Source organism: Melospiza georgiana, chromosome 2, assembly GCF_028018845.1.
Source record: "Melospiza georgiana isolate bMelGeo1 chromosome 2, bMelGeo1.pri, whole genome shotgun sequence".
In the NCBI taxonomy this organism is placed as follows: Eukaryota; Metazoa; Chordata; class Aves; order Passeriformes; family Passerellidae; genus Melospiza; species Melospiza georgiana.
The window spans coordinates 20,275,426-20,288,732 of NC_080431.1; the positions used below are offsets into that span (position 1 = coordinate 20,275,426).

Here is a 13,307-nt window from a genome sequence, read left to right on the forward strand (position 1 = left end):
CAAGCACACGACGTCAGAAAAAAAGTCCAGACGCTCTACTGAGAGGACATTTAGGTAAACTTAGCTATGTGACAGACTGGTGATCCATGCTCTGTGAAAGAAGAAATTAAGTATACTCCTGTTCACAGACTTTCATCCTTACTATCAGTAAACCTTCCTTCTCAAAATTAAACCAGCCAGCCACTCAGGACATGGTGAACACCATGAGATTTTATAAAGGAGACATCCTTGAATTTCTTTCAAGATTCCAAATAATAAACTGTTTGAAAGATTTGCTTCCACTGCTGCTTCTTTTCCCATAGCTCAAACATTCAATGGTCTGTAGGAGTTATACTTCACTGGAAGCATTAGTACATTTCTGTATTGTATAAACAAAGAACAGTCCTCAGACATAAGAAGTTTAACCTTGATCTCACACAGAAGGACAAAGCTCAGAATCACTGTGGATTGCTACGTTTTACTGCTAATCCCTTGAAACACCGCTACCTACTTTTCAAGGGATTTCACTTTAAACTGTCTATAAAATGCTGAAAATAAAACTGAACTGCTGACCTTCTGTTCCCCAATGGAAAAATCATATATTCACTTTTTAACTAGAAAGAAGAGATGTTTGTTCAGTTCAAAAACCCATTTATTTCCAAAGTTTTTAAAGGGAAAAAAAAAGAATATATTGGCCATTCCTAGACAACATTCACTCTATAGTCTTAAGCGATTTATCATTTGCTTTTCTAAAAATTGCCCCATCAATCTACCTCACAACAGTAGGAAAATGAGAAAACTATTTTGTTATAACAATTTTAAACTTTCTAGTCCACAGAGTACTAATTAATTTAAATATCCTGTAAACCTTGGCAACTAGATACTCTGCTCCTGTAAACTTTCCAGTTTACTGTCATTTTGAATGCCGAATAAATTCTTAGATTCCTGGATTTTCTTTACAGGTCACCTGGACCAAAATTTTTACCCAATATGAAAGGGTGCATGTAGAAGTGGGGGAAAAAAAGGATACTCCTCAATTTAAATCTCAAGACAAAGTTCCAAAGCTGAATTGTAGTTAATGAACACTTATTTCTCATATCTAGGAGAGTTTCTCAGGCACAAATCTACTTTCTAGAAGCAAGGTTTTTGAATGGCATAGGTAAAAATAATCACTGGACATAAGATATCATTCTTGATTCTGTGCTTATGGATGTAACCAAACAGGCAGCTTGAAAGATGCAGTGTCAGATTTCATTAAGAGACAGCTAACACTATTAAATTTATTCCTGTATAAATCTGTACATCTTCCTGAAAATGACAGGAACACGAGATAGTTACTCAGGAAGCTATGCTTTTAATTTCCTGATAGGACATGCACCCAGTGAAAGCACAATTTAAATAAAGAAACACTCCTGGATCTTTTATGAGATGCGAGTGAATGCTGCAGCTTCACGAGTCTTTCGTCAGTCACGCTGACTGCCGTGCTAACCAAGAAAGTGTAAGCCTAGGTAAGAAATGGCAAACCCAGTCTCCCCTTAAAATTACTTTTTCTTCCATCTAACAGCACTTCAGAGTCAATACAAGGAATCCTCTCACTGCTACCAAAGCACAAATGCAGAGGAAACACTAACCCTCAAACTTTCCTAAACAAACAGGTTCAAAATGACTTGTGTCCTACAACTTTGAAAGAATGCTGTAAATTTAAAATCAAGACCAAATTTTTGGTCTGGATTGTTGGTAGCATTCATTTCTTTCAATCCAATTATTTCTTGAATATCTTCCTTCAGTTTAAATGAGGACCTCTTCCAAAAACTTGTACTTGTGAGTGCTCTGCTACACAATTACAACAGCTAGCTATTGCTAATTCCTCAGTTGATGGAGAGGGACACAAAGCCAAGAGAGAAACACCTTTCAGACAAGAGGGAAGAGGATGAAAGAGGATTTTCTAAAACCCTTCTTCTAAAACCCCAGGAGTGCTCCAGAGAACACATGCTTCTGTAAGTACATTAGGAGGATGCTCCTTATTCTGAGCTCTTATGTTGCAGTTCAGGTGCCAGCTGCTCTAAGGAGGCTTACAGACAATCTCAAAACTTGTTCCACTGCTATTAGGCCAACACAATTTTCCACTGCACCAGATCTGCTGCTCAAAAGGATAAGCTTTTGAAAGTAAATTTTCACTGCAGGAATATCTGACTTTTTCCACAGAAACAGTTACCCAAAAGCAAAAATAAGCAATTAGAGAAGTCTGCATTTATAAGAGCAAAATATACATTCAAGAGAGACCAATACTGCCTTGTGATGCCAGACTGTCATCGTCCTTCATTTCTACTCTCACCTTCAGTGCTTGAACAAAATGGAGTACTACCAAATGCCTTTATATCTCTTCCTATTATTTTTATCTTCTGTCAAATTTCTCCAAAGCTTGCTTTTCCTGAATAAAACCTCCCTGCAATAACTTGGTTCAAAATTAAACATTTGGTTTTGGCTGCTACATCACATTCCCTTTGATCCAGAAATGCTATGTACTCTTGCACTGATGAGACATTCTACCCTCACACGCTCCCAGACACATTTTCTTCCCTATTCCTGCCAGATAACAATAAAATGCATCAACAAAAATGAAAGGGATATAAATGATTTCCAAACATGGACAGAGATTGTGAGGATTAACATCTGTACAAGAACAAAGATTAAATAAAGGAAAAGACAAATTCCAAACCACAGGTCTGAAATGTGGACCTTTAACCACAGAGTTCTTGTTCCTTCTAGATTAGTACGAATTAAAGAATTTATACTGCTACTGATTTTCAATAAAAATGACTATGCCATTGCTCTCAAACACCTGTTCAGCTGGAAGCCATACAAAATACTACAGCAATACAAGATGCTGTCAAGTGCTAAGCATTACTTGTAGTCAATATCCAAAAGTGACAGACCACAACCCTGTTAAAAGTAACGGCACAGCAGAAGTAGGCAATTTCTTCATTATCTAACTCAGACCTCATTCAAACAAGACAACAGTGTTACCAAATCTGGATCAAGCCTCAAGGAAAGGCGTTCTGGCAAAAACCAACACACAAATACTGGAAGCTGTAGCACAGTGCATTAACGGAGCAGCAGGTTACAACCCCATGATTAAACAAAAATAGGAGCCAGTATGTAAAAAATCACAAATCACCTCAAGGTAACAGAGAACAAAATTGAATGTAGAAAAAATAGACAAAAAAAATAATAGGAACAAGTAGGAAGATATACTCATCCCTTCCTTCTCTGCATCCCAGGAAGAACTTATAGAAGAGACATCCCTTTTCCTTTCCTCTACTATACAATCCCTGACTGTTTCAAGTGAGTAATACCAAGCATTTTTACTTTATTTGTTCTTTAGCTTCTTGCAAAATAAAGTCTGAGCAACAGGTCTTGGTCTGTATTGTTATTTGAGTTCAAAAAATTCCACCTTGAAACCAAACTATAGTCTGTAAAGCTAAGCAGCACTATGTTATTTTATCAATTACTGCCCTCAGTTTTGTTTCTCTTATTTTCAAGAATTTTTCAGGATTAGTTAGGGTATTGACTAAGGATGTGGAAATTCCAAAATGCCCAGCCACCCACCTACAGGCCAGAATCTTTAGCTGACCAGTGACCTACTTTGTGCTGTCCTTTTTCTCCCCTTGTCCTAAACCCCAGGCAGGAAGCAGGTCACAACAACCAGCAGGCTTAAGATCTCACTGCCACCACTTTTTTTCCTGAGGAATACAAAGCAGCAGTTGCTCTTCAGACAATGGACATAAGCCCAGCACACAAATGGGACACCCCCATTTTGGCCACATAATGATGTGTGAGCAGTCACATGGAAGAAGACTTACAGCTCACGACTTCCTGAAGTTTCAGTAACTCACTGCAGTCAGAAAGTATGTTACAGCAGCCATGCATCCAAAGAGTGCCTGAAGTGCAAGTCAGCAGCTGAGAATGCCAGCTTCCATCATCCCTTTGACAGTAAATTCAAATTCTATGGAGCACAATTGTCAAAGCCTTGCTTATGAGGTAGTTTCAAAATCAATTTTAAAAACACAAATACAAGCTTTGTAGTTCTAGTCCAAACATTCAAGCAAACTCATGCACGTCAACACTCTTCCATTTTGAGATAAATGTTTCCCATCCCCACGCATCCTGATCTTCACCATCATAAACCAGCCCTCTACCCAGCAATAATGGAACAGACCTTTCCAGACCCCATGCAAATCTAAGGCTGGCAAAAAATACCATTCAGTAATCTTCAGGGAGAACTAAGCAAGGAAAACTAATACTCTGACTGTTTAATCTTGAAAAGCAAATTCAGAGATCAAATATAAAGAGAAGTCTAACCCTCATTCAACAGCATTTTTGGGGCTGGTATGTGATAACCTGAGAACTAACGGTATGAGACAACTGAGCTTATCAGGGAATGTGCTAAGAGCTGAGGATTTTGGTGCAAGACAGAGAATTCAAAATCACCCTCTTGGGAAAATTTGGATCCCTCAACACCCTGCCGCTTCAGGGAAATAATCTCTCTGACATCACCTGCTGTAGCTGCTTGCATAAGGCACATTTCTAGCTCATATATATGAACACGTCTGATGGTATTGAACATTAAAAAAAAAATAAATCAGGCTACTGGTAGATTTTAAATATTAACAGGAAAAAGTGGAACAAGCAGTCACAAGGAAAAGGTGTGCTACAAAACTTCAAGGACCCAAACCGGTAAGGAAAAAAACAGTCTGAGTGGCAACAACAGTACCTGGAAGGATTACGCATAAAGCTGCTGAATCAAAAATCAGGAGAAGGATCATTTAAAAGAAAGGTGGGGGGATAAAAGAGAGGATGGAGCAGGTAGAAAATAGGCTACACCAAGGCTCTACTGCTGGGAACAACTAAGCAGCTGACACAAACAACAGCCTCCAAAATAAGGAGGGATGAGGGCTGCAGGCGATCCCTGAAACAAAAGGGTGTGAAAAGACAGCACAAAGGAAAGTGGGGCTTCAGTCCACAAGACGGCAAGGAGCCTGTGATGTCTTAAAGTAAGGCTCTCAAACTTAAAATCAGGGAAAGGAAAAAAGAAGTGTAAAAGGTTTGCATCTGTATGCATGGTATTCTGTGCTTTGCATTGCTACTGGCTTAAAAAATAAACAGGACAAGCTCATTTTCTCAGTTCTCTCTGCTTAGTACAATTGAAGCTCTGTTACTACAGTGCAAAGAGTAATTGTAATCCAAGATTAATTAGCCAAATTATTAGAAACGGAATTCCACAAGAAATATACCACACTAGCTTTTAAATATTCCTCCCTCTGTGAAACTCACCAACTTCAACATCCAGATGACACACCAAACCATTTGGCTTAGAAAAACTGACAAGCTGGATGACAAGACAAAGCCCATATTGCCTATCATATACCAAAACTACTTCCATCATAAAATAAATGTGGTCATTGTTATATTTTTACATAAATTAATTTTCCTGCATTGATGAAAGCTGAACAGTGTTCTCTGATGAGGAATCCATATGGACTGCAGTTAAAGCACATTGCAAAGGACATTTGTGGACTGTTACAGGTATACTGCTGATACCTACAATCATGAGTTGCACCTGAAACTATCAGAACTGGAAAAATATAGACAACTGATTCTTAACTTTCATATTATTACTAAATTAAAACATGCCCCTAGTTCAAGTAGCGCTACAATTACTACAAAGAGAAACAAGAAAAAAAATGTAGGAAAGAAAAATCTAAAAAAAGAAATACTAAAATAATGTAAGTTAGGGAAGATCAATTTATTTGAAGTGCATACCTGTGGTAATGGAAGTGTAACAGTGGGCTGAAAGTGTTCTTCCCCACCATCTCAATTATAGGTTAGAAAGTACTATGCCACTCGCATAACATAATAAGCAGTATTCTATAAATTCATTTATTGTACTAAATGTCTGTAAATATACTTAAGTAACACTGAAGTTGCATTCAAAGTCTTACAATCACTTTGGCCACCTGAGATAATTGGCATAATTACAGGAATATTTTTTTAAGAGAAAGGAATCCAGACATCCACTCAGCACATACCTTTCATTCTCTTCATAACTGTCAGAATCAAAGTTTCCCACAACTAACTCATATGAAACACTGAGAATAGGTATCATTTTCCTTGGGTTAAAAAACATCCAAAATCAACAACTACAAACATGCTGAATCACAGAAAAATACCAAAAAATATTCTGATACAGTATCACAAACAGCTCCAACAAGTTGAAATGTCTGTGGTGCTTCTTCCTCTCAAACAGAGGAGGAGGCTCAATCGGTCAGAAGCTTTGTGCAGGTCCCCAGTCTCAAAATGTGAGGAGCTCATCTCTATCATGGTTGCTCTGAGAATCTTTACAGACAAGGATTTCTGTTCTATGTGGTACTGCAGCCTTTGACAAATCTGCTGAGTATGAAGACATCGATAATTTTGTTCATACCAGTTTGATTCTCATCTAACAATCTCCCTCTCATATACAGAGGTAACTCTAAAGAACCAATCATTCCATATGAGTGTATCAAGTGTCAAAAAAATCACAGAACATTTCCCAAAGGATTTTAATCTAAAATACAAAATGCTCAATGCGCATATCAATACTGAAATCACTTTTCAAAATATTTTGTTGTGAAAATACAACATAAGATCTCGGTTTTGATTCTATTACTGCAAGTGAATCAGGGACAAGTTCACAAGTACAGAATACCACTACATAAAATATGATGTTAGAGGAGAGGGAGAGGAAAGCAAACAACTGACAAAAGCCAGCTTGCCCAGCTACATAAAAGCCACGCGGCAGACCTTGATAACCACAACAAAATCCTCTAAGGATACATGATTGCCTGCAGTTTGGTGAAGTTTGAGGGCTTGGAGGGTAATTTCTGAAAATTTACTTTGTTGCCAATTTCATTTCCTTTTCAAAGGGCAAAAGGTGTACTATATACTGGTTCAACAAAGCATTACATAAGTAGGCTTTACTGAACTTAGACCTACACATTCATTTCCCTTTGGGAACAACATTAGAATGCTCCAGGTTTTGCAGATTCACATATTTACCAAGCTGAATACAGTCCAGCAGAAACAAGCCCACAAATGATGGAAAAAGGCACAAAATATTAATACGGTTAGATTTAATTTTGTTACTGAAATTGAGTGTGGTCCAATCATACACAGTGAATGTCCCCAGTACTCATTCTTCAATAAAAAAGGAGAAAAAAAAAGATACGAAAGGAGAGATACTCCTTGCACACCCCACCAAATGACACGTCCAGGTAGTGCTTCCTCGACGCCTTTCAGTGAGCTGTTATCTATTTACTGCCTCTTGACAAAACACATAAAACTTTCACCTGATACAAAGAACTCCACTTTGGGCATGTTTGGTTACCCTTCACATTTACTGGATTAAAGAGCAAAAGAAAAATTGCTCAATATGCTCTATATCACAGCAACTAGCTCAAGAAATAAAGATGACTAAGTACATGACCAGGACTTCAGACACCTATTTCCTTTAAGTGAGCAGTGGAGTACTTTTAAAATTATTTTCACTGAATATTTAACTTAAAACTATTATAAAAAAGGACAAGTAAGAGATTCCAAAGATAAAGCTCTGTGTTTTACATTACACATTTGAAATAAATACATAATGTAGTCCATAGCCAAAAATATACTGGCTTAATTTTGAGAAGAAATTATTGCAGAAAAATAATTTTACAATGACTAAGTCAAAAGCTTGATTAATCATTTGCTCTAGGACTGTGTTTTTATTTTGTTTTCACATTTACAGTTCTTTCAAGAATATTTTGACTTTGCTACTTATCCATCATAGAAAAATTATTAAAGAAAACTAATTCAAAAGGTTTCTTACTATCAGTCTTTAAACACCTAAGTGCTCAAGGTTACACTGATCTGTTAGAAAAGCCTGGGTTACAAATTTTTTCCAGTACATTTAAAGACATATGTCAGATAATTTGAAAATATAGTGCAAAAGCCCACTATCTCAGTATTACTTCAGAATTTCCTTTTCATTTTAAAGGAAAATCAATCATTTGCAAAAGCATACGGAGACATTATAGTTAAGACTGGATTGCATTTTTAATTCTAAGTGGTTCACCTTCATTTTATTGAATAAATAAATCTAAATTCAACATCTCATAACAATAAATTAGGTATTTAATAGAACTCACAGCAAATATCAAGGCACACAACAACCTAATTTATTGCTTTCCATTTGTAGGTTCCAAAATGTCAATAATTGGACTTCATAACTTCCCCCTGAAGAAGGCAACATTTTTTTTAAACAGAGAATTTGAGTAAGAAGTAAGAAATCCACATAGTAAAGTACTGAATAAAGCCAAGATTCCATGCTGCGATACTACAACGCTGAATGCTTATTCAGTGTTCTACCATTTTACTTCTATTTTTTGGTACAGCAGTAATGTTAATAAATTCCTACTAAGCCACAGAGACCAACTAACAGCTACTAGAAACCGACAATAGTGTACACAAATTAAAAGAAAAAGGCCAGCCAAACTCTATCACAAAAAGATGTTCTACAGCACATCAGCTTCATTAGACTATTTCAGGTCCTCAGTCAGCCTAGGAAGATGCTCTCTATATACTAAATGCAATTCTCTTCTGCTCTCACACAAAACATGAAAACCTTCTTTACACCCAATACTTTCAACACTGTCAAAGCTATTACTTAGTTTTTAGAATTCAACCAAAGAATAATACAAAGCCTGCCCTGCCATGGTTTATGGATGACTGCTTCTCCTCCACACTTCCCACACCATCACGTTGTGCTTTCAGGGGAAAACATCCCAAGTCAAAACAGAGAGTAGCAGGATACAGCAGTCATAAAACAGTGAAAGCAATATCTAGTTCTCAACTAACAGTCTGAACCTATCACTTTTTCTTGGATTTTTTTTTCTGAATGTAAGAACGAGAACCAATTTGCCCCAGATCATGGACAGAAAAAGACAGGCTATTTAATAATTCATCCAGCAGTTGAAAAATTCGAAAAATCACAACTACACTGTTAGTACAGAAAAGCCAAAGCCAAGCAATACCTCTAGTTCACTTGTTACCTTAAGTTATGAAAATAACCACCAAACTTGAACCACTCACCTTTGACACACTGTTAAAAGGATCCAGGCAGTGAAAGGCAGGACTCTACAACAAAGTTCTATACACCACCACCTGAAACAACAAACATGTATTTTAGTTCTAGCACTAAACTTAGAACATTACCAAATAGGTAATTTAGCTTTCAGGCTGTCAAAGCCTCCTATGAGATGCTGAAGAGCAGGCAGAATGGCTTGAACTTGATCCACCTGTTTAGCATAAACAGACCCCATCTTCATATTTAACTTCTCTCAATGAATACAAGCCAATTGTAACCCCAAACAATCCAAACTACATACAAGTTAAGCCTTCATAATACAGAGAAAAATCAATCAAGAAACAGAAATAAAAATTCAGCCTAGTTTTAGAAAGACTGTATTTTACAAAGCACCATTATTTACTGTTTCCTTCACTTTTGTATTAGTCAGTTTAACTTGACTGTACTTTCTAAGAAAAAGAAAATGTCTCTCCGTGTGGAAAAGAGGCACAGCAACAAAAGCATAGCCATGAGCTTTGTGGGGCAGTGAAGTATTTCCATCCAGAAGGCCCTCACACACACAGAGATGTGCAATTCAGCTGGATTACTACCACATGTGGCTCGAAGCCTTCTTGCACAAGAGATGGTGACCCAATGAGAGAGCTCTGACAGCAGTGGTGAAGCTTGTCAAAGGGTCACAGAACCACATTCAGGGAAATTCTGGCTGGATGTAAAGAAGGCACAAGTGTGGCCAAGCACAGCCACATACACCCTATGAAGTGATGGGCCTTCTTCCTGGGAGAGTCTCAAATTCTACTGAACATGGCCCCAGGTACAGCCTCAGCCTTGACAGAACATGCATGGCTTGTCCAGAGGTCCCTCCTGGCCTCCACTGTTCTGTTAAGCATTTCAAGCCACCAAAGAAACTGTTCAGAAGAGAGGTCAAAGTATTTAAACACTTGTTTCTGTTTTTTAATGACCCTTCTAACTCCACAGGATGTCTGACAAAATCAGGCTGTGTCAATCCATTAAGATCCAGTTCATAAGGATGAAAAAAATTCTCAGCAACTTCTTGTGCTGCAGCCTCTATCTCATAAGGACGATGTGTTAAAACCCCTACACAACCCCCAGCCACTCCTGCACAAATGTTTCTGTTCAGGCTTTTCTGAAAAGGCTCCAAGCAGTTGTGACTCTACAAAAGCCTCCTATGAAGAAATTAACTTCAAAGGAGCACATCACCCAGTGATCCCATGCACGATAACAAAGTGAGGGGAGAATAAATAGTATTGACAAAGGTATTATAAATGCCTTCCACAAATGTTTCAAAGTGAGATTTACTCTCCCATTAATTAATAGATGGAGTAAGAGAACTACTAAAATCACAGTTTGACAAACATTTAAACCTAAACATATTGTCAAGGGGTAAAGAACACGAGACTCCCTGACCCTCAGCTCCTGCAAGTTCACCCTTTGGTCCCCAGCAACTGCAAGAGACAACAAACTGCTGCCAGCTCTCCTGAAAAAACACACAAAATTAAAAAAAAATGAATAATGGAGGATGGCAAATTATGAGAAAATGTTATTCCAACAGAAGAGCCTCCTGATCCAATTCACCACCTGAATGAAGATTTGGCTGTGAGAGCAGAAAGCAGACTCAAGGGTGACCAATCCCTTCTCCTCTTCCCGGTGATGGCTGGAATAGCTGCTGTCCCACCTGGGCTTCCAGTGTTCTGCAGACTCAGACCACAGGCAACAACACTTTGCTGTATCAGTTTTTCTAACCAATTACAGACGTTAACTGTGTTCCCACTGAAAACTGCTCTATTGAAATTGCAGGACAGATATAAAGTAAATGGGAGAGAGGCTTTAATAAATGAAGCAACATTAAAACCCCAAGACAGAGCAGATCTACTTTCCTGCTGGCTGAATGTTTTGTAGTACGTGTTTTTCTTCTGTCAATAATACAAGGATATTTTTAATATTAAGAGCTAAAAAAGAGAAAATAAACATCTCCTCATTTTTTCGGTACAAGATCTTCTGAATAGTACTATCTTTCCTTGTCCTACCTCACAAATCATCTACTGCTCATTACCATCTATCATTGAAGTGCTGTACCAAGCCTCTGATTTTGCTAGGGCATTTTTGTTTTCCTTAAAGAAAAACACAATAGCTCCCTTAATTATTGCTTCCACCTTCACAAATGCACACTTGCAAATAGAACATATGTTTGAAAGTAAGCTGGAAAACAGCACTATTTATCATCAATACCTGAAAAATGAGCCGTGTACTTATTAGTCAAATAGAGAAGTACAGTTGGAAAAAAAAAAAAAACAGTCCAAATTTCATCTGAACGCGTAAGAAAAGAATGAGTCATGTGTTTATCTCAACATAACAATGCTAACTTCCTTCTGTAGAGCAAGAATGGTTTTATTTTGGCAGCTCAATTAAAACACATTGAAAGTAGTTCGGAATGTTAATGGTGATAGTGCAAATAGTCAAAGGAAGAAGATGCACAAAAAACCACCACTCCTAACAACAGCCATATTGAAATAAACTCTGTTAACTCAACAGACACACAAGCACAAGATGCAGACTGGTCTCTGTCCTCCTTGGGTTCAATCCTGTTGCATTGTGAGCCCATTTTCTATTTTTCTCATAATAAAAACCTTCACTTGGCTTTGGAAGAGCCAGAGCAAGTTTTCTGCAAGGAGTCACACTAACAGTCACTTCCCCAGAGGAGAAGTCAATTTCCATCACACACCCCCACAGTCCAAAGCTTTGCCAAAACGCTGTGATTTGCCAAGTGACACAAACTCAGGGTGGAAACCCACACCTCAAATATTTCAATTATATTTAAAATGTTCCTTTAGAATGTGTTCCTTGAAACAATCCTCAGTTACAGAAGTTCAGGACCTGTCTTCTCAAGGGTCAAAAAATTATAACAGCAGTTAGGGTTTGGGACTACCTGCCCCTAGGGCAGAGTTTGCACCACACATGGAGTTTTCTGGTTCTCCTGCTATGTCCTATTAGCCAGCAATAGAAAGAAATATTTGATAGCATAGACATTCTGGGAAATGAATTGTTAAATTTTGAGTAGAGTACAAAATTATTTTGAATCACCTTCAAAAGCCTTGCAGCACACAGGACTTAGTGTTCACCCAAAAGACAAACTGGCGCAACATCGGAAACTCAGGAAATCAAGTCAACAACTTTTTTTGGAAGTCAGCAAAGCAAACAGAGGCACAGAGATGGGCATGGGCATACTCCCGTGGTATCCCCAGTGCCCATCACTTCTGGACCATTTAGCACCATGTCCATTTGCCACGCCTCACTCAATGCATCTACTACTGGAGTAACGTCAGCCCTGCCACATGTGAAATGCCACGGCTCCTTAGCACTCTTGAGTCTCCCCACTTCCCCTGAGGCCCAGAGCAGAGGAACAAAAGACTAAGACAAGGAATAGGAATGGCAGAGTATAGGAGTTGGATGAACATGGGATTACAGACACACAAAGCAAAAAGACAAATTTATCTGTCTTCAACAGTAACTTTAGTCACTCATTTGCTTTCTAAATCAAGGTCTTCCAAACACAAGGACTATAAAGGTTCCACAGTAAAAAGCCTCTGTCAATAGTCAGAAATAAGAGTTTGAATTTGATGCTTGGAAACGAGTACCAGAAGGTAAATATCAATAACATCTAACATAAGAACATTATTATAAAGGTTACTATCTCACAGAATAAATTAGTGGTCTTACAATGATTACATTATAAGAAACATGCACAGTTATTAACCACCTCTTCTTTCACTAATAGCTCTAATGTGCCCCATTTTCTTTATCTCCATGGCTAAAGTCCAGATTCAGCCTTACAGCAACAATTTCCATGACAATTCTCTCAGGCTCTCTTCCCAATACCCAACCACCTCCTATTTAAATTCTGACATGAAATTGCTAAAATAATCTCTTTGATACTTAATATGCTAATACACAAGAATGATCTGACCATAAACCTGTACTGCACAGAGTGGGAATTTTAACTCCAATTGACATATTACTGGTGACCTTCTAGAGAACAAATGAAAAGCATCACATTAATACAAATTCTCCTGTGGAGAAGATCAAGTTGGCAATCTGCCAGTTCATTACACCATCTAGCTTCACTCCAACATTAAATATTGCCTTCCTT

The 13,307-nt window shown here is 37.9% G+C and overlaps 1 protein-coding gene across 3 annotated transcripts in view; it reads right to left on the reverse strand.

Moving 5' to 3' along the window:
* NCK2 (NCK adaptor protein 2) overlaps nt 1–13,307 on the reverse strand; it is an 86,216-nt gene that overhangs the window by 45,116 nt on the left and 27,793 nt on the right. For 2 of the 3 annotated variants that reach the window (XM_058019021.1, XM_058019022.1), the window contains exon 2: nt 9,148–9,219. The exons of the other annotated variant lie outside the window; for it this stretch is intronic. The gene's annotated coding sequence lies outside the window, so the exon portion shown is untranslated. The remainder of the gene's footprint in view (nt 1–9,147; nt 9,220–13,307) is intronic. 3 annotated transcript variants of the gene reach the window in all.